Below are 22,521 nucleotides of genomic sequence, written 5' to 3'. Positions count from 1 at the left end.
TTGGGACGAAGACCAGGAGTTCAAATTTGGAGATGCTGAGTCTGAAATACCTGTTAGATATCTAAGAGGAGACATTGAGTAGGCAGGTATGTGAGTCAGGGACTTAGGGAACAAGTGTGGGGTGAGGATGCATACTTAGGGGTTGTCAGCATAGGGTCTATAAAACCATATAACTGGATGCGATCATCAAGTATCTAACTGTGTGTCTATGTGTCTGTCTATGTACCTATGTATGTATCTATGTGTGTATGTATGTATCAATCATTTATCTATCTATCCCGAGAAGAGATAAGAAGAAACTAAGAATGGCGCCCTATAGCCTTCCAACTTTAGGAGGCAGGGAGAAGAGAGGGAACCTAAGGAAGAGACTGAACAGGACCCATCAATGAGATAGGAGGGGAATAAAGAAAATGTTGGATGCCAAATTAAGAAAGAGCATCACGGTGGAAGAAAGAATCAACTGTGTCAAAAGCTGCTGTTGGCTCAAGGGAATGGATCATTAGATTTAGCACATGCTGGTCATCCATGACCTCGACAGAGTCTTCCATGGGATGTGGGGTGGAAGCATGACTGGAGAGGGTCCAGGTGAAATTGCAGGAAGGACACTGAGCCAGGGAGAGTACTGAATCTCTTCTGAGAAGTTATTTTGTAAAGGGGGGCAGAGAAATGGGGAAGTGGCTGGAGGAGTATGAAGTGTCAAGTCAGGGTTTTGTAACAGAGATGGGAAGAATGCAGGTGTTTGCATGCTGATGGGAAAAGCACAGGGAACATTTGATAGCGTAGGAGAGAAAGAAGGCAATTTCTCCACAGGACAGACCATCTCCAGTGACAGGAAGGATGGCAGAACCCACAAGCATGGGTACAGGGTGGGTAGACATGGGGGTGTGAGTGTGTGGAAGTTATCTTCAGAGTATATCTGTTTTCTCAGTGACAAGAGATGGCAAGGTCATTAGCGGAGAGGGAAGAGGTGTGGAGATTTGAGGAAAAAGGGAAAAGTGTGGAGTGTAGTTGACTCTCTGTATCTGTGGGTTCCACATCCGTAGTTTCAACCAATCATGGATCAAAAATAGTTGGGAAAAAATTCCAGAAAGTTCCAAAAAGCGAAACAAATTTACTGAGCTCCAGCAAATATTTACACAGCATTTACATTGTATTAGGTATTATAAGAAATCTAGAGATAATTTAAAGTATACTGGAGGATGTGTGTAGGCTATACACCATTTTATATAAGGTACTTGAGCACTGGTGGATTCTGGTATCCAAGGGGTGCCTGGAACCGATTCCTCCCACAGATACTGAGGGATGACTGTAACCTCTAGTTTTTTTTCCCTTTTCCCTTGTATAGGATTCAGCACAGGGGAAATGTTAAAAAGACTCAAGGCATAGAAATGAACTGGATTTCTGGAACATTGCCCTCTCTGTGCACTGGTTTTGACATCTGATGGGGTTTCAATCTTGGCTACACTCCTCCCAAGATGTGTGGCCTCAAGGATGTCATTGTCCCCTCTTCGCTTCCGGTCTCTCATCTGGAAAGAGGGGGCTAAATGAGGTTACCCGTGGTATGTGCCCAGATGGTGCCTGGCACATAGTAGATGCTGCAACAAAACCATTGCTGTTTCCCTGGTGTTATCACTGCATTAGCCCAGCGGACTGCGCAATGACCTTGGAGTCTGAAGAATTTTCCACTTTTGCACCTCTAAACCAGAGATAATGATAGACTTAAACTAACCATTAAAGACCAACTCCTAATTTTCATTCTCTTAAAAATGGAAGAAAAGATTGTGTGAATTCGGAGTTACTGTCTTCCAAGCAAATTGCCGAGTTTTTCTCTTTCCAAGTAAATAAATGGCAGAGTGGACAATTACAAAAGATAGACAAGCAGGACCAGGCAGGCCCTGGCTGGTGTCTTTCATGTAAGTTGCTCTGCTCCCCTGCATCTCAATGCTTCACCTGCTACATGGGGAAGTGTAGGGCAGGCGTGGGGCCTGAGGGAAACAGCGCTGGACAGCAGGTACGAGAGTGTTTTGCCAACCGTGGAGCATTCGAAAGTGCTCAGGCAGTGGCCTGTGTAGCCCTGAGGACTGGGCGCTCCTGTGAAGCTGAGCTGTTCACGGCCTCGAGTGTGGTGGCAGCAGATTACGGCCCAGAGCTGCTGCTGAGAGAGTGTTCCAGAAGGGCCCGGGGCAGCCTCACATGCTTCTCTTAGTTCTGACCTTTGCAATATTTCACAATAAAATGGGGAAATTCTGCTTATGCTCTAGACTAGAGATAAAGTACAAAAGGGTCAGGTTGCCCAGACCTTAACAAGGAGCAGATGGGCAGGAATCACATCACTCGCCCCCAACTCTCCCAATCCTGCAGGAGAAACCGTGGCAGGCAGCATCCAGACTTATGGGTCCCAGATCCCTGATTTCCCCAGGCTCACAGAAGGAAGTGGATTCTCAGTGGCAGACTCTCAGGGGCATAGACACTGGCATCTATGGTCCTGGGTTTGAATTCCAGGCTGATCACACGTCCTGGTTTGCCTTGGCGAGTCCAGTTCAGGCCTGTTGACCCTGTGTAATGACCGTTAGCACCTCCTTCCTTTGTCAAAGGTGTCCCTGTTTGGGTGAGAAATTGCAAGGCCATCCTGCGGATTTCTGACCTTTGCTTCAACTTTTTGGAACATTCCTTTCCACATCTGAAGAATAGAAATTGTCCTTTACATACCATAGGATTATTGTGGATAATTCTACGTGATTTAGATAATGGCAATTAAATAAAATATAAAGACTAATAATTTAATACCAGTAATTTAAGACTTGTAATACATTGCTTTGGTTTATGTTCCCACCTTCTCTTCTCCAAAGTATTTAAATAAAATTCTAGCTGATCATGTGAGCTCTGGTCCAGCTGTCCTCAAACTTTAGAGACCATCAGAATCCCCTTCAGGGCTTATTTATTTATTTAATTGAAGTATAGTTGATTTACAATGTTTTGGGTATACAGCGAAGCAATTCAGTTATACATATATATAAATATATTCTTTTTCAGATTCTGTCCCATTATAGGTTACTAAAAGATATTGACTATAGTTCCCTGTACTATATAGTAGGTCCTTGTGGTTTATCAATTTTCTATACAGTAGTGTGTATCTGTTAATCCCAAATTCCAAATTTATCCCTCCCAGCTTTCCCCTTTGGTAGCCATAAGTTTGTTTTCTATGTCTGTGAGTCTACTTCTGTTTTGCCAATAAGTTTGTTTGTGTCATTTTTTTAGATTCCGCATATAAGCGATGTCACATGGTATTTTTCTCTCTGACTTACCGCACTTAGTATGCTAGTCTCTAGGTCCATCCATGTTGCTGCATGATTTCATTATTTTTTATGGCTGAGTAATATTCCATTGTGTCTGTGTGTGTGTGTGTGTGTGTGTGTGTACACATATACATATACCACATCTTCTTTATCCACTCACCTGTTGATGGATCCCCTGCAGGGCTTATTAAAACTGATTGCTGGACCCACCCACTCCCAGAGTTTCTGATTCAGTAGATACAGTGTGGGGAGGGGCTGCTTCAGCCTTGGTGTCTCTAACAAGCTTCCAGGTAAAGCAGATGCCGCTGGTCTGGGGACCATGTTCTGACAACCACTGATATAGTTTCTCCCCTTCCATTCATATCCCTGCTTCTGCCACAATGAATTTTCCAAAACACTAACCAGTCCACGTTGCTCCCCCTGCTTCAAACCTTTCAGTGGCTGCCTAGTGCCCTCAAGAAAAAGCCCACCTCCTTAGCAAGGCACTCAAAGCTCTGCCCTCTTCCCTGTTGCCTTGACCTCCGGTTGTAGTGCTCGGCCTGCTGGCCTGGATGGCCTTCCCTCTGAGGGGAAGGCTGCCCTAGAGAAGAGCCCAGGTGTCAGGCAGAGTGCTCTCTGTTTGTGAATTTGTGACTTTGGGCAAGTAACTTACCTCCCTCATGTGTATGGAAACTGAACATGGCAATGTTAAGAATTCTCTCCTTGTCCTGGAGCTGGGAAGGCTAAATGAACTGTATGGAGGCCATGCAGCTCTGTGGCTGCCCCATGGCAAGTCCTCAGGGCATCTCTGTATAGTCCCCAGGGCCTCTCCCTGCCTGCCTGATCTTCCCTGCCCCCTGAGCTCTGATGGCCATTGCTGACAGAATCTGTTAAGTAGCACTGGAAGGGCACACACCAGGCCAGGTCTCCGTCAGCAGCGCGGTCAGGGAGGGCTTCCTGGAGGAGGTGAAACTTGGACGTCCCTTTCAATATAGCCGCCAGCTTGCTGTTTTCTATACCTTTTTTCCATTTTTTCATAGGATTTTTCTTTCACTCATTCTTTCACGTATACAACAAGTATGAATCGAGCAGCTCATCAGTGTCAGACACAGTGCTGGGGACACAGAGGAGAAGGAGGCCATAAGCCTCCTTCTGGAAGGCAGGACTATGCTGTGAGGCAGCAGGGCAGGAGGACCAGGTGCCGGGGCTTTGGAGTTGGCTTACCTGGAATCAAAGCCCCTCTTGACCTTGCCCTGGCTGTGTGAGCTTGCACGCGTTATGGCATGTGCCTGAGCTTTGTCTATGAAATGGGGCTGAAAATCCCCAGATCTGAGGCCTGTTGGGAGGAGGGAAAGAGACAGTATTGGCAAAGTGGGGGCAGAGGGAAGGGGCTCTTGACATGTGAGCCTGGTCCCTTCCTGGCGCTGGGGAAAGAGGGGGCTCTAAAGCTCTCACCCTGTAATCTGCTCAAAGGCACTAGCAGCCCCTGAAGGTAAAGCTTTACTCTGCCAGCCCCCACCTGTTTCTCATCTTCAAAGCCCACAGCTAGAATTATTCCATGAGCTTTCCAGGAGGATCACAGCCCGCACTGGGATGAACTGAGGCCCACTGGGACCCCTGAGGACGTGGAATCCTATCCATGGAGACCACCATCATTGAGGGTCTTCTCCATGCTGGCCATTTGAAGCAGACGTCAGCGTTACAGCAGCCCTTGAGGGAAGCATGAGAAAGCAACTGAGGTATGGTCGTGTGTGTGGGTTCCCTAGCGCTGCCCTACAAAGTAGCACAGGCTGGGTGGCTTCAACAACAGAAATTTATTTTCTCACACTTTTGGAGGCCAGAGGTCTGAGATCAGCAGGGTTGCTTTCTTCTGAGGCTTCTTTCTTTGGCTTGTAGATGGCTGGCTTCTCCCTGTGTCTTCACAGGTCTTCCCTCTGTAACCATCTGTGTCCAAATTTCCTCTTCTTCTAAGGTCACTAGTCATATGGGATGAGAGCTTAATTTACCTTAATTACCTTAAAGACCTTATCTCCAAACAGTCACATTCTGAGGTACTGGGGGTTAGGACTTGGACATGTGAATTTGTTGGTGGGGGGGTCACCATTCAGCCATAAGAGGTAGCAGCCCCCAAGACTGTCCCCATGATCCTACCTCCTTGTTTCACACCATGGTGTAGTCCCTTCCCACGCTCTTCCAGGGTTGGCCTGTGTATGTGGTTGGCCAGTAATACATGCCAGAAGTGATGGCATCACTTGTGATAAGCAGTTCTAAAAGTTTCCATGTTGGTTGCTCTTGCCTTCTTTTGGATCACCTGCCCTGGGGGAAGCCAGCTGCCATGTCGTGAGGCTGATGTGGTGAGGAACTGAGGCCTCCTGCCGACAGCCACATGAGTGAACTCTTGTGAAAACAGGTCTTCCAGCTGCAGTTTAACTTTTGGATAGCTACAACCTCATGAGAGGTCCTGAGCCAGAATCACCCAACCTCACTTCTCCTGGATTCCAGACGCTCAGAATCTAGGTGACGTAATAAATGTTTGTTGTTTTAAGCTGCTAAATTTTGGGGTAATTATTTACTCAGCCATTGATAACTAATCCACAAGGCTTGAAAAAGTTAAGGGCACACAGATTGTGAGTGCAGGTTCAGAACTGGATTCTTGAATTTCTGGCTCCCCGATCAGATCAGTGCCCTTTTTAGCACAACCTGCTACCTGAGCCAAGATTAGCTTTGCATATAGGAGATTGCAGTGAAGAATGCAGGAAGAAGCGAGGAAAGAGAGAGAAAGAAGACTGTTAATAGCCAGTTGGGGAGAAGCTGAAAGATACAGCTGAAGCCACAGATCAAGCAGACAGGTGGAAATAATAAAGAGGCCAAAGGCCACACCAGTCTGTTCTCACTGCTCCAGGGCTGCAGTTACTCTCCTGCTGCCCTGGTTCTATCTGTGATCAGAGGAGCTGACACATCTGTAGGACCACGACAGGCCCCTGGGCTGTAGCCATCCCCAGAAAGGCTGAGTAAATCTGAAATCACTCTACTCTATCAGATCAAAGGATTGTTCCAATGGGCCTGTGCTTTTTTTCAGAGCTTTGCAGCACCTAAGGCCAGGCAAGGAGGTGAATTGTAATGAGCGCTTATTCACTGCCTACTCTGTGCCAGGCATTGGGCTAGATGTGTGATTTAATTTCATACTGGGAGGAAACATGAGAAGTACTTCCTTCGATACTCATTTTACAGACAAAAGAAATCAAGTTCAGAGAGCTGAGACACCAGGGTAAGTTTTCTTTCCCAGCTGGTGAGTAAGGATTTGAATCCAATTCTGCTTCTTTCCACATGCTCTGCTTCACCAAGGTCTCAGTTGTTTTTAAAATGTTATCAATTAATTTAAAAAGGAAAAATACACTAGTGGATCATGCTTTATGGATCATGCCATCAGTACTCTAGCCCAAATCATGATTTTGGGGCTGTCAGTTGGTGGCTTCCTGCTTCTAATTCTGAGCACAGTGCCTGTATCTTCTTAAGTGGGTATTGAATGAGTAAATGAATGAGTGAATGAATGAGGTGGGAGAAGATATGAATATTTCCCCAAGGCCTGCAGAGGTGGCTGTGTATTCCTCTTCACATAGTTTTCCACCCTTGGCCTTAGTTTCCCCACCAAGGTTCCAGCTGATGATTTCTAAGGACCCTTCCGAATCTGACCCTTGGTACCCCTAGGAGAGGGGCAGAATTTTCTGTCCTGAGGGACAGGATCAGTGGCACTGATGCTCGGCAGCTGCTGTGTGCCAGCTCCTGGGTTTTTGGAGAAGTCAGGGCTGCTCATGGGTGGTGTGTTTTATCCTTTGCCATGGGGACTAAGCGTTCCACCAGATGAGAGGAAATGAGTCTCCTAATACAGTTTTTCTTTCTTCTGGGGTGAAGGCTTGTAAAAAAAAAAAAGACAGGTCCCCTCTAAACATGGAGGGAGATGAAAAGGGAGGCGGGCCCCAGGCCTCCCAGGCTTTGGCAGGGTCCCCCTGCTCCTCTGCCTTCCATGCCCCTTCCATGTCCGGCTTCCCCTTTCCCTGCCACTGTCCTGGCTCAGACTGCCCTCGCCACACTTTCTAAGGTTTTCACAGCCCTCTCCATCTCCTTGCTGCCCTCATCCCCATCTCTGCTGCTCAGAAGAATCATGTCCCCATCTTACCCTTTCTCTGGAGGAGAGCATTTAAACTGGAGCCTAACTAAGAGATAGTGTTACCAATGAGCTCACATAGGAACTCACGATCCAATCTGAGAAGCTGTCGGCCAAGCTCCCCAACGAGAGACAATGGGGCAGATAGGATATGAGCAGAATTTGGCACTTCGCAGACTTGGGTTCAAAGTTCAACAATGTCATCCACTCACTGAACTTTCTTGGTTGAGATTTCAATCTCCCTGGGCCTCAGTTTATTCATCTGTAAATTGGAGATAATAATCAGCCCTTATAAATATGTTGTGAAGATTTTTTTAAAAGTAACTATTTTTTTTAGCAGTTACTGTATGTAAGGCACTACAAAAAGGACTTTTTTGTGTTACTGCATTTAATTCTCACAACGATCCCATAAGCAAGGTACTATCATTATCTCCATTGTACAGATGGGAAGACTGAGATACAGTGAAGTTAAGCAAATTGTCTGAGGTCTCACAGGTAGTAAATGGCAGAGCCTGAATTGGGTGCAGGGATTTCTGATCCCAGAGCCTCAAATAGGGCCACTGACTTGGATAAACTTAAGAAAAGGTCTCAGACACGACCCCTACCCTCATTTAGCCTTAGTGGGAGGTTTAATGGACCAGACAGGCATTAGGTGGCCAAATTCAAGTTTATTGAAATAATTTTTGTAAAGAGTTTTCAAATGGATTTTCACTGACATTATCTTACTTGCACCTCTCAGCAACTCTGGGGAGTCAGTATTACCCTATTTTTCAGTTGGAGCAAGTAAGGCTCAGAGAGCTAGCCAACAGCTAAGCCAAAATTTGAATCCATTTTTTCTGATCAAAACACAAGCTTGTTCTGATTCTTCCTAGTATTTTTCACTCTTAAGAAGTGAATCACTCTTAAGAAGTGAATATAAATAAATAATTATATTATTTATTAATCACATTAGTAGCTCAGTGAACAAAAGAAGAACACAAGACAAGCTGATGACAGGAGGGAAAGGTACAAGCTGGGCTTGGACTGCAGGCTGTTGTCTCACCAGGTAGACCCCAGCAGAGGGGTGATGAAGAGGGGCTGGACATCAATGGTTCTGAGCTGGGTGTTCCCAGGGTCAGAGGGGAGTTTGAAGTGTGGACTTTGCCAGTTTCCTGACTTTGGGTTCTTAGGTGTCTTTATGCCATGGCTGTGGTGGAGGCAAGGACAGGGGCACTCAGGACTTAGACAAGCACATTTTTAGGCAGATGAAAGGGCTAAACCGAGGTTAAAAGCCTCCACCTGTTGGGTCTAGATTTTGTAGCATGCTTTTTAACTTAAGCATTTCTACTTTAGCCTCATCAATAGCACGCTCTGTTCCTCACCACCTTAAATGGTCTGGTCTATGTTCTTACTTACCTCTGGGCCTTCGCACATGCTATTCCTTCAGCTGGTCAGAGGAAGAGGCTGCAGAATGGGCGGGGGGCGGAGAGAGGTGAATGTTGTTTTGGGAAAATTCCCACTGACTTTTAAGGTGCCAGGTTGGATAACTATATATATATATATATATATATATATATATATATAAAACAACTAAAAGGTTTTTTACTTATTAGCTGTACGACCTTGGACAAGCTACTTAACTTCTCTTTGACTCATTTTAATCATTTGTAAAATAGGGATCATAATAACTCAAAAGGTTGACGTGATTAATAAAGTGAATGGTAATTAGTTGCTGGAGGACAAGAGAAGGTGATGCACACAGAATGCTTAGCACAGCCTCTTGCAGCTAGTCAGCACTAACGGTGAGCTCTTCTATTGCTAGTCTTTTAGAAGGTGTTCCTTGATGCCCCCTTTCCCCATCAACTCAGATAGTCAGATTCAAGTGCTCGTGCTGTGTGTTCTCCAAGCACTTATCAAAATTCTGATTAATTAGTTTTGGAGTAGGATTCAGATATGCCAGTCCCTTTTCTGTAGGCATTCTAGGTGTTTCCAATGGGTCCCAATTAGTTTCATTGTCTAAGATGGTGTTTCTCAATCCTTGCCCATAAGATATGAGGTATTTTTTCTAGAGTCTGAACTCTGTGAAAGTGGGAGCCGCATCTGTATCGTGCACTGCTGAATTGCCAACACCTCAGCACAGGCCCAGCATACAGGAGGTTCTCCCTAACGTTGGAGGATGGATGCAAGCTTGGCTGTCTTGTTAATGCTTGCCTCTGCAGTGTTACATGGCAGAGAGAACTCAGAATATGAAACGGGTCTACCTTTCCTGATAGCACTGTTCCTAGTTATTTTATTGTATTTTATTTTATTTTTATTTTTGGCCACAGTGCACGGCCTGTGGGATCTTAGTTCCCTGACCGGGGATTGAACCTGCACCCTTGGCAATGAAAGTATGGCATCTTAAGCGCTGGACTGCCAGGACATTCCCTATTTTATTTTATTGTTTCCTAGTTAATTATTATACTAATCTGTCCCTGTTCCCATCAGGTTTCTGTCTCCTTGCTGATGCTGATTGATACGGAGGACAATACAGTATAAAGAGTAAAAGCATGAATTCCGGAGCCAGCAAGCCCCAGTTTACCCTTTTATAAATAGAAATATTAATAACCAGAGCTTTGTAAGTTATACAGGTCTGTGTGCTTGCGAGGGCTGGTCTCTTCTGAGTAAACTATGGAGAAATCCTGAGGCACATTTGCCTTTATCAAGTGTCTCTGAACTTCAAGACCTCCCGAGTGAAGTAAGATTTAGGGAAGAAGGGTGCAATGAATCCTGCTTCTCTGGCAAGATCTTGCAGCAAGCCACCCTCTAGGATGGCCCCTATGGGCCCTTCCAGGGGTCCCCCAGGCTGGGGTGGCAGGAATAGGACTGAGGGCGTGCAGGGGCTGGGGCTCAGGCAGACGGGGGTGTAAAACCAAGCATGTGGCCCACATTCTGGTTCTACAACCATTAAGTCACTAGCCCCTGCAGTCACTGACCGACAGTGCACCCTGGGAGGAATTCAGGACAAAGAACAGGATGAGGCTGTCTGAGCTTTGGAAAAACTGGCCCCTTAGGTAGTTAAATATATCTTAGGAAAAAATTTTATGAACCCAGATCCTTGCACCTTCCCAGACATACAAAGCACTAAAATGATTAGCTAAGATACCTGTTCCTTGTGACTAGCAGTAACTCTTCTCTGAGATGTACACTTGACTGCACGTACTCCCTAGCCAAGATCTTGCACATACTGGCTGTTTCCCCGACCTCTTTGGAGCAGTCCCCTCAGAGCTACTGAGAGGCTGTTTCCCAGGCTATAGTACTCAGTAAGGACTGAATAAAACTCAACTCATAGCTCTTACGTTGTGCATTTCTCTTTCAGTCAACAGGGATTACCCACCACACAATTGCACTTAGATTTGCCTAGCAGCCCCTCAGGGAAGACACATCCCATAGCATCTGAGCCTATTGAAAAGCAAGAATCCCAGCTTCATTTTTGTCCAGGTGCCACCCTGGCTGGCCTGGTGGCCTCTCATCCACCCCCTGTGGCCCGGATCCCATTTACAGCTTCACCTTCACGTTACAGGTATTAACTGTAACCAGGCTTCTGCTCTGAGCTGGATGGGGAGTGGAAGGCTGACTGATTACCCCTAACTGGTACTGCATAGTTGAATGGCAGGAAGTCCTGGATAGGGGACCTGGAGACTCACATGGTCTCTGGGTCTTCAAGTCCTAAGAGCGTCATTAGAAGCCCTAGGAGGTAAGAGCCACCAGGGCCCGGAGCTCTGTAAGAGGCCATGCTCTGTGTAGATTGTGAGGGGCTTGCCCTTGGCTGGTTTCTGAGTAAACTGTAGGTCTGTCCTGAAGTGGGAAACTAAGGCCTGAAGAGAAAAGTGACTTACTCGTGGCCTCACAGTGAGTCAGTCAGCACCTGAGTTGAGACTTCGATCCAGGGCTCCTGATTCCCTGCCGGGGCTCTTTGTACATCCCCACAGTGCGTCCCCTTTTCTCCTCAGCATTGTATTGTCCTCATCTGTAAAATGGGTTTATTCCCAAGGTTGCCTCTCAGATGTGTGTGAGATTCAGCCTGGCTGTCGGAGATGCTGTCAAGGTCCCCTCACAGCATCGTCCAGGAGACTGGCTCAGAACCCGGACAGAAACCAGGTTTCTTCTCTTACTCTGGCTTGTGTGTGACCAGAGGCCTGCCTTTAGCCACCTAGTTCTCCGAGTTTCCAAATGCAGTGGGAAATGGGATTTCTGGTCTTATGGAATTTAGAGAGCTATGGAGTGATTGGGGCCAGAGGAACCCAGGGAACGTTTCCAGGTTTGTGGGACAGACGATCTGGTGAGTCAGCTCCTTTGCTGTGGGGCAGTGTGATCCTGAACAAGGTACCAGGGGCCAGTTACTTAAATCCCAGTTTACAGTTCTGTGAAATGGAGGTGTGGAGTGTTTTCTCAACTGGGTTAAAAGGACCAAACAAGATAATGGATTTGTAAATGTTTTATGAAACAGACATCGTTCTGTGGTGTTATTGATGAGAAAAGTTGCTGTGGGCAAAGAGTAAATAACCCTAATTTTAAGGTTATTTTGCATACTTTATTTTGCACCCCCCAGGTTCTAGGTATTTTATTAGACATACTGTATTTTTTTCTCACTAAACCTTAGAGCAATCCTGTGACTCAAGGTGACTAAGAGCTTCTGTACATTAGCTCTTAAGTCTTTAAAACATTGTTATTATTATTATACAGATGGGAAAACTGAGGCTCAGAGAGACTAAGTGGTCTGCCCAAGGCCCATGAGGATATGGCTGAGATGGGATTGAAAGCCAAGTCCTTCTGACTCCAAGCTGACACTCTTTCCATCAATCTGCATCCCTCATGAGAATCTCGCTCAGTGGTCAGATTCCACCGTTCTGGGTGTGAAGGTAAGTTCCCTGATAGCAGCTCCAGAGCAGACATTTTAGTTCTGACCGCTGAACACTACAGAGCCCATGAAATGCTGAATCCAATTCATTTCAGTTCAGCCAACCATCTCTTCTGCCTTGAAGCGTTTTCTAGTTGAGCGTATTGGACAAGGGCCGGGCTCGTGTGGTATAGATGACCAGGCTGCATTCCAGTGGGAGGTTGAGTCCAATATGCATCCCTTGGCCTCACAGGGACGGTTTTACAGTGTTGAGGCTCTCAGCTGTCCTTGCAGGTCTAGGTGTTAAAGGAGAGAACTGAAACATAGGTTCCAGGCTGGGGGTTGTGTTGGAGCCAAATGGGGAAGGCTGGGGCCAGGCAAGCACTGGGTTTCCAGAAGTTCAAGGGGAAGACAAGCACAGTGTAGAAACATGGAGCTGGGAGGAAGCTGGTGTTGGGCCCTTCATTCACAGCTCTTCTGTATACTCTGCCAACTGCACATTTCTTGGGCACCTCTATCTGCTGGCCATGCTAAGCCCTTGATGTAAGCTTGTGGAGCTTAGAAGATTTACCATCCCTAAGTCTGTACATGCCTCCATCCTCTGAGCACTTGTCACACTAGCCTGAAACCATTTCTCCAGGGACAGAGGCTGTGTCTCCTCCTTGCGTACCTGCAGCCGCAGCAGGGTTCCGGGAACACAACACCAAGGGCCCTTTGTGAAGTTTTGTTACCAAACACGTGAATACAGCAAGACAAGGGAGACTGAGAGAGGTAGTGTGATTGGCTCTGGAGAGTGGCAGAGCCAGAGCTGCTCTCAGGGCAGCTTGCTGAATCCAAACTGTGTGATTCTACGGAGTCGCGGAGTTTGTTAGGAGCCCTTTGTAACAGTGCCCCGGTGGGCATGACTTTCACGTGGTGGGTGTAAGTCAGACTCCAACACTGGACAGAGCCGTACTGCCGGAAGGCCTCCGCTCCTCTCCCAAGAAGCGGATGGTTGTGTGGGTGACCAGACAGCGCCCTCCTCCTGAAACGTTTGTCATCCTTTATCCCCAGGGACCGAAGTCCTGGCCATCCTTCAGGGACCTCATGAGATGCTGCCTCTTCCTCGTGGTCTTCCTTGATGGTTATAAGAAGGCGGGCCTTTGAACGCAGGTCTGTATGAGCTCACTTAGTGCCCCATATCTTCCGGGCTGTGTGTGCTCGGGCAACTTTCTCTCTGGGCCTCACTTTTCCAGTTGGTGATAAAGCAGGTAGAATAATACAGTGACAGCCATAGAAGTGTGACGACCCCCAGCTGCCACCCTTCCAGGGTCTGCCTCAGCCTTTGACCCAAAGCCAGTGACTGAGCTCTTGGGGCTCCGATGGTCTCACCCTTTCTGCCCAGTGTGGGAGTCCTCCAGTGGGCCATCTTTGCTGCCAAGGGCCCTGTGGTGTCGGGAGTCAGTTGTCAGTTCCGTGCTGCTGTTGGGGTCACTTCCTGCCAATCCTGCTTCCTCCCTGCCTTCTGTTTCCAGCTGTCAGATCCCTAGCTGTCCATTGGGCTTTCCCCTTCCAAGCCTGCCTCCTCCCCCTTGGGACTTTTAGAGACATTACCCCCAATATACCACTTGTATCCCTAACGAGTCTCGGCATCTGCTTCCCAGAGGAACTAACAGACACACATACCTACATAGTAAGGGTACAGGATATGGTAGACATAATTGTAAGAGCTTTCACAACTGTTATTATTATTATTATTTCTCATGATTATGAAAAACCTGCAGCCCATCTGGTCAGGGGAACCCAGAGTGACAAGTACACAGGATGTTAGTCCTTAGTCTGGCCAGCAATTTTCAGAAGAAACAAATCCTCTGCGCGGCTGGCTGTGTACTGCAGATCACAGCCCTGGGGGGCTGAATCTCAAAGATCTTTGTTTTACAAATGCTGGTATCCATCTCAATTGCTCTGTTCACAAAGGGTTCAGGAACACACTTGGAGTACGAAAGGCAGCTCAGGTTTTGTGAGGAAACAAATGAATTTTAAAACGAAGAACATTTCATACTTGACATGCTCAACACTTCCTCCCTTATGCCCTGCTGGAGGGTGTCTTGGACAATTCACTATACTTGTTAGGACTCGAAGACAATCAAACACAAGCTGTGCTTCTCTGAGATTTAAGACCCTTCAGGATATTTTGCAAACTGGTTATATTGCCACCTTTGGTGTTTTCACATTTATTGTCCCCCAGGGCCATAAAAATGTCCTGCATTTTATAGAGTGTACAGATTCAGAGACCCCCTCTGACACCCTGTCCAATCCACCAGAATTGGAAAGTTCTTGCTTTGTAACTGAAATGCTACTTTGCTGTTAAGTTGTCTGGCCTGGGCACCAGCGTGTTAACAAGAGGGACCCTTGATTACTGCCCACAACCCAGTGAATTTTACTGAGAGACCTTGACATTGGGGAGCCTACTAGCTCCTAAGACAACCCATTTTGTTCCTTTGTATGTGTTATTCCCATCTGACCATCTGACCTGATTTGCCTGGCATTGTCCTTATTTATGTCTATTGATCCAGTGTAAATATTAATAGCACCCTCTTTCCCTCTTAGATATGGAGTAGAGTCTTTAAGAAAACATAGGCACACATATCCACCCAGCCCTCCACCATCTACATATAAAATGGTGAAGGTTTGTAATCATGAACCAGATACAAATTTATAGGAATGAGACTGCTTTCATTTATTTGTAAATATTTATTGCATGTTTCTGTAATGCTGGTATAGAGAGCCCTCCAGTGAGTCTCATAAAAAGCCAAATGAGCTGCCATCTTGAATTTGGTGGAGTACAATCTTGCTTGGAGTCAAGGGTATGACATACATAACTACTTAGGGCTCTATCTGTATCTGTGAATGCTTGAAATAGACCAGTGGGTGCTGACAAATGGCCAAAGAAGTCATTGGCTCTTGAGGTTAAATGAAGATGAGGGTATTAACAAAAATGATAGTAATAGCTAATGCATGATATTTTACTACGAGCTAGGCATTGCTCTAAGTATTTTATATTTACATGTGTTAACTGATTTAATCTTTACAATAACCTTACAAAGTAGATACTATTATTATTCCCATTTTACAGATAAAGAAATCAAGGCAAAAAGAGGTTCAATAGCTTCCCAAAGCCATAAGATTTTTAATATTGGAGCATAAAGACTTACTTCGTATCCTATTGTTTTGTCAGAAAGATGCTGCAGGGGTATGGGTCTGCAGCCCTTGGGCTTTTCCTCTCGTTGCTAACATGGCCGTCCTAGCTCCCTTTAATCAGAGTGCACATATAACTTATCATCCAAACTAGGACATTTTTGGGACTGAAAAGGAGCATTATTAAAAGTTACGCTGGGACAATAGGCATAAATGGAATGACAATGTGGGACAAACCGGGTCTTATGACCACCATACACTTGAAATCTGGCTTGAACTCTAGCTTAAATCTACTCTAAGAACAAAAAATTAAAAGGAGGAGCTTTACATGTCATCTGGGAGTAACACAAACATGTGAAACCATGTATGCTGGAAGAAGACAGGTGACTCCTGGTTAGAGACAAAGAACTTTATTAGTCATGGCACAGCTAGCAGCACATGCTTCATGTTTGTGCTGATTTCCTCTTGTCCCTCAAGTCCCATTGAGATGGTGCGGAGTGGCCCAGATGGGTGTTGCCCAGAGTGAGTTTGCTTCAGGGCTGAGGAATCTTGAGTTTAGGGAGACAAATCTTTTATAATGGCTGCATGCAAATCCACTTGACCTTTGCCCTGGGGGAAGACATTGTCTTTATTCTGTGGGACGGCAAACAAATCTGCCCTCTGCTTCTGAGGGAGCCGCCATCTCTAGCTTCCAAGACTGCTCTACAAACGTCTTTGAAAAGATAGTTGGTGCCTCTGCTTACAAGATATGCAGCAATATCAGGGACTCATGGAGAACTGTTCCCAACAACAGTGACCACCAAGCCTCAGAAGTCTCTGTGGTGCCTTGGCTGGGATTTCTGTACCCAGTGGGGAATGGGCAGATGACTTGTAGGCTTCCTACCAAATCAGGGATTCCATGAGATTCTGGTTCTCTTCCTCTGGTTTTCGAAAAGACTGAGGTCAAGACAGGGAAAATGATGAGAATAAATGACAGGGAAGTGCACAATTGTTCGTCTTCCATTTGTTTCTTTTCTCTCTCTTTGGGCAAAGGATTGGAACATTAATACTCTGCATGGCTCATGGATGGATGTTTTCTGTCAGAAGATTCCACAGATAATTGATATGAGGAGGGTAGACACTTATTAAAATTATTATTCATAAATATAGTAAATATACTTTTCCTACTCTCAAAATAATTTACCATGATGATACTAAAATGTTTGAAAAATCAAGACACAGAGTAAAATAATCACCCTAATGTTACCTCATGGAAACCACTGGTAAAATTTTAGTTTATATTCTTTCCAGGGTGTGTGAGTATGTTTACATACATATAATCATACTTGTTATTGTAAACATACAAATTTCAAACTCCTTTTTTTTCATTGTTATGGATACTGTAGGCTGTTTTCATAAACATAATTTTCAAAAATTGGATAATATTACTTTGAATGCAGAACGTTTTCTTTTTTTTACATCTTTATTGGAGTATAATCGCTTTACAATGGTGTGTTAGTTTCTGCTTTATAGCAAAGTGAATCAGTTATACATATAATGTTCCCATATCTCTTCCCTCTTGCATCTACCTCCCTCCCACCCTCCTTATCCCACCCCTCTAGGTGGTCACAAAGCACCGAGCTAATCTCCCTGTGCTATGCGGCTGCTTCCCACTAGCTATCTATTTTACGTTTGGTAGTGTATATATGTCCATGCCACTCTCTAGCTTTGTCACAGCTTACCCTTCCCCCTCCCCATATCCTCAAGTCCATTCTCTAGTAGGTCTGTGTCTTTTTTTTTTAACATCTTTATTGGGGTATAATTGCTTTACAATGGTGTGTTAGTTTCTGCTTTATAACAAAGTGAATCAGTTATACATATACATGTGTTCCCATATGTCTTCCCTCTTGCGTCTCCCTCCCTCCCACTCTCCCTATCCCAGCCCTCCAGGCTGTCACAAAGCACCGAGCTAATATCCCTGTGCCATGCGGCTGCTTCCCACTAGCTATCTACCTTACTACGTTTGTTAGTGTGTATATGTCCATGACTCTCTCTTGCCCTGTCAAAGCTCACCCTTCCCCCTCCCCATATCCTCAAGTCCGTTCTCCAGTAGGTCTGCGTCTTTATTCCTGTCTTACCCCTAGGTTCTTCATGACATTTTTTTTCCTTAAATTCCATATATATGTGTTAGCATACGGTATTTGTCTTTTTCTTTCTGACTTACTTCACTCTGTATGACAGACTCTAGGTCCATCCACCTCATTACAAATAGCTCAATTTCGTTTCTTTTTATGGCTGAGTAATATTCCATTGTATGTATGTGCCACATCTTCTTTATCCATTCATCCGATGATGGACACTTAGGTTGTTTCCGTCTCCGGGCTATTGTAAATAGAGCCGCAATGAACATTTTGGTACATGACTCTTTTTGAATTATGGTTTTCTCAGGGTATATGCCCAGTAGTGGGATTGCTGGGTCATATGGTAGTTCTATTTGTAGTTTTCTAAGGAACTTCCATACTGTTCTCCATAGCGGCTGTACCAATTCACATTCCCACCAGCAGTGCAAGAGTGTTCCCTTTTCTCCACACCGTCTCCAGCATTTATTGTTTCTAGATTTTTTGATGATGGCCATTCTGACTGGTGTGAGATGATGTCTCATTGTAGTTTTGATTTGCATTTCTCTAATGATTAATGATGTTGAGCATTCTTTCACGTGTTTGTTGGCAGTCTGTATATCTTCTTTGGAGAAATGTCTATTTAGGTCTTCTGCCCATTTTTGGATTGGGTTGTTTGTTTTTTTGTTATTGAGCTGCATGAGCTGCTTGTAAATTTTGGAGATTAATCCTTTGTCAGTTGCTTCATTTGCAAATATTTTCTCCCATTCTGAGGGTTGTCTTTTGGTCTTGTTTATGGTTTCCTTTGCTGTGCAAAAGCTTTGAAGTTTCATTAGGTCCCATTTGTTTATATTTGTTTTTATTTCCATTTCTCTCGGAGGTGGGTCAAAAAGGATTTTGCTGTGATTTATGTCACAGAGTGTTCTGCCTATGTTTTCCTCTAAGAGTTTGATAGTTTCTGGCCTTACATTTAGGTCTTTAATCCATTTTGAGCTTATTTTTGTGTATGGTGTTAGGGAGTGATCTAATCTCATACTTTTATATGTACCTGTCCAGTTTTCCCAGCACCACTTATTGAGGAGGCTGTCCTTTCTCCACTGTACATTTCTGCCTCCTTTATCAAAGGTAAGGTGACCATATGTGCGTGGGTTTATCTCTGGGCTTTCTATCCTGTTCCATTGATCTATCTTTCTGTTTTTGTGCCAGTACCATACTGTCTAGATTACTGTAGCTTTGTAGTATAGTCTGAAGTCAGGGAGCCTGATTCCTCCAGCTCCGTTTTTCATTCTCAAGATTGCTTTTGCTATTTGGTGTCTTTTGTGTTTCCATACAAATTGTGAAATTTTTTGTTCTAGTTCTGTGAAAAATGCCAGTGGTAGTTTGATAGGGACTGCATTGAATCTGTAGATTGCTTTGGGTAGTAGAGTCATTTTCACAATGTTGATTCTTCCAATCCAAGAACATGGTATATCTCTCCATCTATTTGTATCATCTTTAATTTCTTTCATCAGTGTCTTATAATTTTCTGCATACAGGTCTTTTGTCTCCTTAAGTAGGTTTATTCCTAGATATTTTATTCTTTTTGTTGCAATGGTAAATGGGAGTGTTTTCTTGATTTCACTTTCAGATTTTTCATCATCAGTGTATAGGAATGCCAGAGATTTCTGTGCATTAATTTTGTATCCTGCTACTTTACCAAATTAATTGATTAGCTCTAGTAGTTTTCTGGTAGCATCTTTAGGATTCTCTATGTATAGTGTCATGTCATCTGCAAACAGTGACAGCTTTACTTCTTCTTTTCCGATTTGGATTCCTTTTATTTCCTTTTCTTCTCTGATTGCTGTGGCTGAAACTTCCAAAACTATGTTGAATAAGAGTGGTGAGAGTGGGCGACCTTGTCTTGTACCTGATCTTAGTGGAAATGCTTTCAGTTTTTCACCATTGAGGACGACGTTGGCTGTGTGTTTGTCATATATGACCTTTATTATGTTGAGGAAAGTTCCCTCTATGCCTACTTTCTGCAGGGTTTTATCATAAATGGGTGTTGAATTTTGTCAAAAGCTTTCTCTGCATCTATTGAGATGCAGAGAAATGGTTCTTCTCCTTCAATTTGTTAATATGGTATATCACATTGATTGATTTGCGTATATTGAAGAATCCTTGCATTCCTGGAATAAACCCCACTTGATCATGGTGTATGATCCTTTTTATGTGCTGTTGGATTCTGTTTGCTAGTATTTCATTGAGGATTTTTGCATCTATGTTCATTAGTGGTAGTGGCCTATAGTTTTCTTTCTTTGTGACATGCTTGTCTGGTTTTGGTATCAAGGTGATGGGGGCCTTGTAGAATGAGTTTGGGAGTGTTCCTCCCTCTGCTATATTTTGGAAGAGTTTGAGAAGGATAGGTGTTAGCTCTTCTCTAAATGTCTGATAGAATTCGCCTGTGAAGCCACCTGGTCCTGGGCTTTTGTTTGTTGGAAGAAATTTAATCACAGTTTCAATTTCAGTGCTTGTGATTGGTCTGTTCATATTTTCTATTTTTTCCTGATTCAGTCTTGGCAGGTTGTGCATTTCTAAGAATTTGTCCATTTCTTCCAGGTTGTCCATTTTATTGGCATAGAGTTGCTTGTAGTAATCTCTCATGATCTTTTGTATTTCTGCAGTGTCTGTTGTTACTTCTCCTTTTTCATTTCTAATTCTATTGATATGAGTCTTTTCCCTTTTTTTCTTGATGAGTCTGGCTAATGGTTTATCAATTTTGTTTATCGTCTCAAAGAACCAGCTTTTAGTTTTACTGATCTTTGCTATCGTTTCCTTCATTTATATCTGATCTGATCTTTATGATTTTTTCCTTCTGCTAAGTATGGGGTTTTTTTGTTCTTCTTTCTCTAATTGCTTTAGGTGCAAGGTTAGGTTGTTTATTCGAGATGTTTCCTGTTTCTTAAGGTAGGATTTTATTGCTATAAACTTCCATCTTAGAACTGCTTTTGCTGCATCCCATAGGTTTTGGGTCGTCGTGTCTCCATTGTCATTTGTTTCTAGGTATTTTTTTATTTCCTCTTTGATTTCTTCAGTGATCACTTCGTTATTAAGTAGTGTATTGTTTAGCCTCCATGTGTTTTTATTTTTTACAGATCTTTTCCTGTAATTGATATCTAGTCTAATGGTGTTGTGGTTGGAAAAGATACTTGATACAATTTCAATTTTCTTAAATTTACCAAGGCTTGATTTGTGACCCAAGATATGATCTATCCTGGAGAATTTTCCGTGGACACTTGCGAAAAATATGTATTCTGTTGTTTTTGGATGGAGTGTCCTATAAATACCAATTAAGTCCATCTTGTTTAATGTATTATTTAAAGCTTGTGTTTCCTTATTTATTTTCATTTTGGATGATCTGTGCATTGGTGAAAGTGGGGTGTTAAAGTCCCCTACTATGAATGTGTTACTGTCAATTTCCCCTTTTATGGCTGTTAGTATTTGCCTTATGTATTGAGGTGATCCTATGTTGGGTGCATAAATATTTACAATTGTTATATCTTCTTCTTGGATCAATCCCTTGATCATTATGTAGTGTCCTTCTTTGTCTCTTCTAATAGTCTTTATTTTAAAGTCTATTTTGTCTGATATGAGAATTGCTCCTCCAGCTTTCTTTTGGTTTTCATTTGCATGGAATATCTTTTTCCTTCACCTTACTTTCAGTCTGTATGTGTCTCTATGTCTGAAGTGGGTCTCTTGTAGACAGCATATATATGGGTCTTGTTTTTGTATCCATTCAGCCAGTCTGTGTCTTTTGGTGGGAGCATTTAGTCCATTTACATTTAAGGTAATTATTGATATGTATGTTCCTGTTCCCATTTTCTTAATTGTTTTGGGTTCCTTATTGTAGGTCTTTTCCTTCTCTTGTGTTTCTTACCTAGAGAAGTTCCTTTAGCAGTTGTTGTAAAGTTGGTTTGGTGGTGCTGAACTCTCTCAGCTTTTGCTTGTCTGTAAAGATTTTAATTTCTCCATCAAATCTGAATGAGATCCTTGCTGGGTAGAGTAATCTTGGTTGTAGGTTTTTCCCTTTCATCACTTTAAATAGGTCCTGCCAGTCCCTTCTGGGTTGCAGAGTTCCTGCTGAAAGATCAGCTGTTAACCTTATGGGGATTCCCTTGTGTGTTATTTGTTGTTTTTCCCTTGCTGCTTTTAATATATTTTCTTTGTATTTAATTTTTGACAGTTTGATTAATATGTGTCTTGGCGTATTTCTCCTTGGATTTATCCTGTATGGGACTCTCTGTGCTTCCTGGACTTGATTAACTATTTCCTTTCCCATATTAGGGAAGTTTTCAACTATAATCTCTTCAAATATTTTCTCAGTCCCTTTCTTTTTCTCTTCTTCTTCTGGAACCCCTATAATTCGAATGTTGGTGTGTTTAATGTTGTCCCAGAGGTCTCTGAGACTGTCCTCAGTCTTTTCATTCTTTTTTCCTTATTCTGCTCTTCAGTAGTTATTTCCAGTATTTTATCTTCCAGGTCACTTATCCGTTCTTCTGCCTCAGTTATTCTGCTATTGATTCCATCTAGAGTATTTTTAATTTCATTTATTATGTTGTTCATTGTTGTTTGTTTCATCTTTAGTTCGTCTAGGTCCTTGTTTAATATTTCTTGTATTTTGTGTATTCTGTTTCCAAGATTTTGGATCATCTTTACTATCATTATTCTGAATTCTTTTTCAGGTAGTCTGCCTATTTCCTCTTCATTTGTTAGGTGGTGGGTTTTTATCTTGCTCTTTCATCTGCTGTGTGTTTTTCTGTCTTCTCATTTTGCTTATCTTACTGTGTTTGGGGTTTTCTCGGACTCCCTCCTGGCTAGCCGTGGTGCACTAGCCCCCTGCAGGCTGTGTTCACGCCGCCATCCCCAGTCCTCTCCCTGCGCTCCAACCGAAGCCCGAGCATCAGCTCCCAG

This window comes from Monodon monoceros, unplaced genomic scaffold (assembly GCF_005190385.1).
Source record: "Monodon monoceros isolate NGI ecotype Baffin Bay Population unplaced genomic scaffold, NGI_Narwhal_1 Super_Scaffold_18, whole genome shotgun sequence".
NCBI lineage: Eukaryota > Metazoa > Chordata > Mammalia > Artiodactyla > Monodontidae > Monodon > Monodon monoceros.
Note: the sequence above shows the minus strand (reverse complement) of the source record.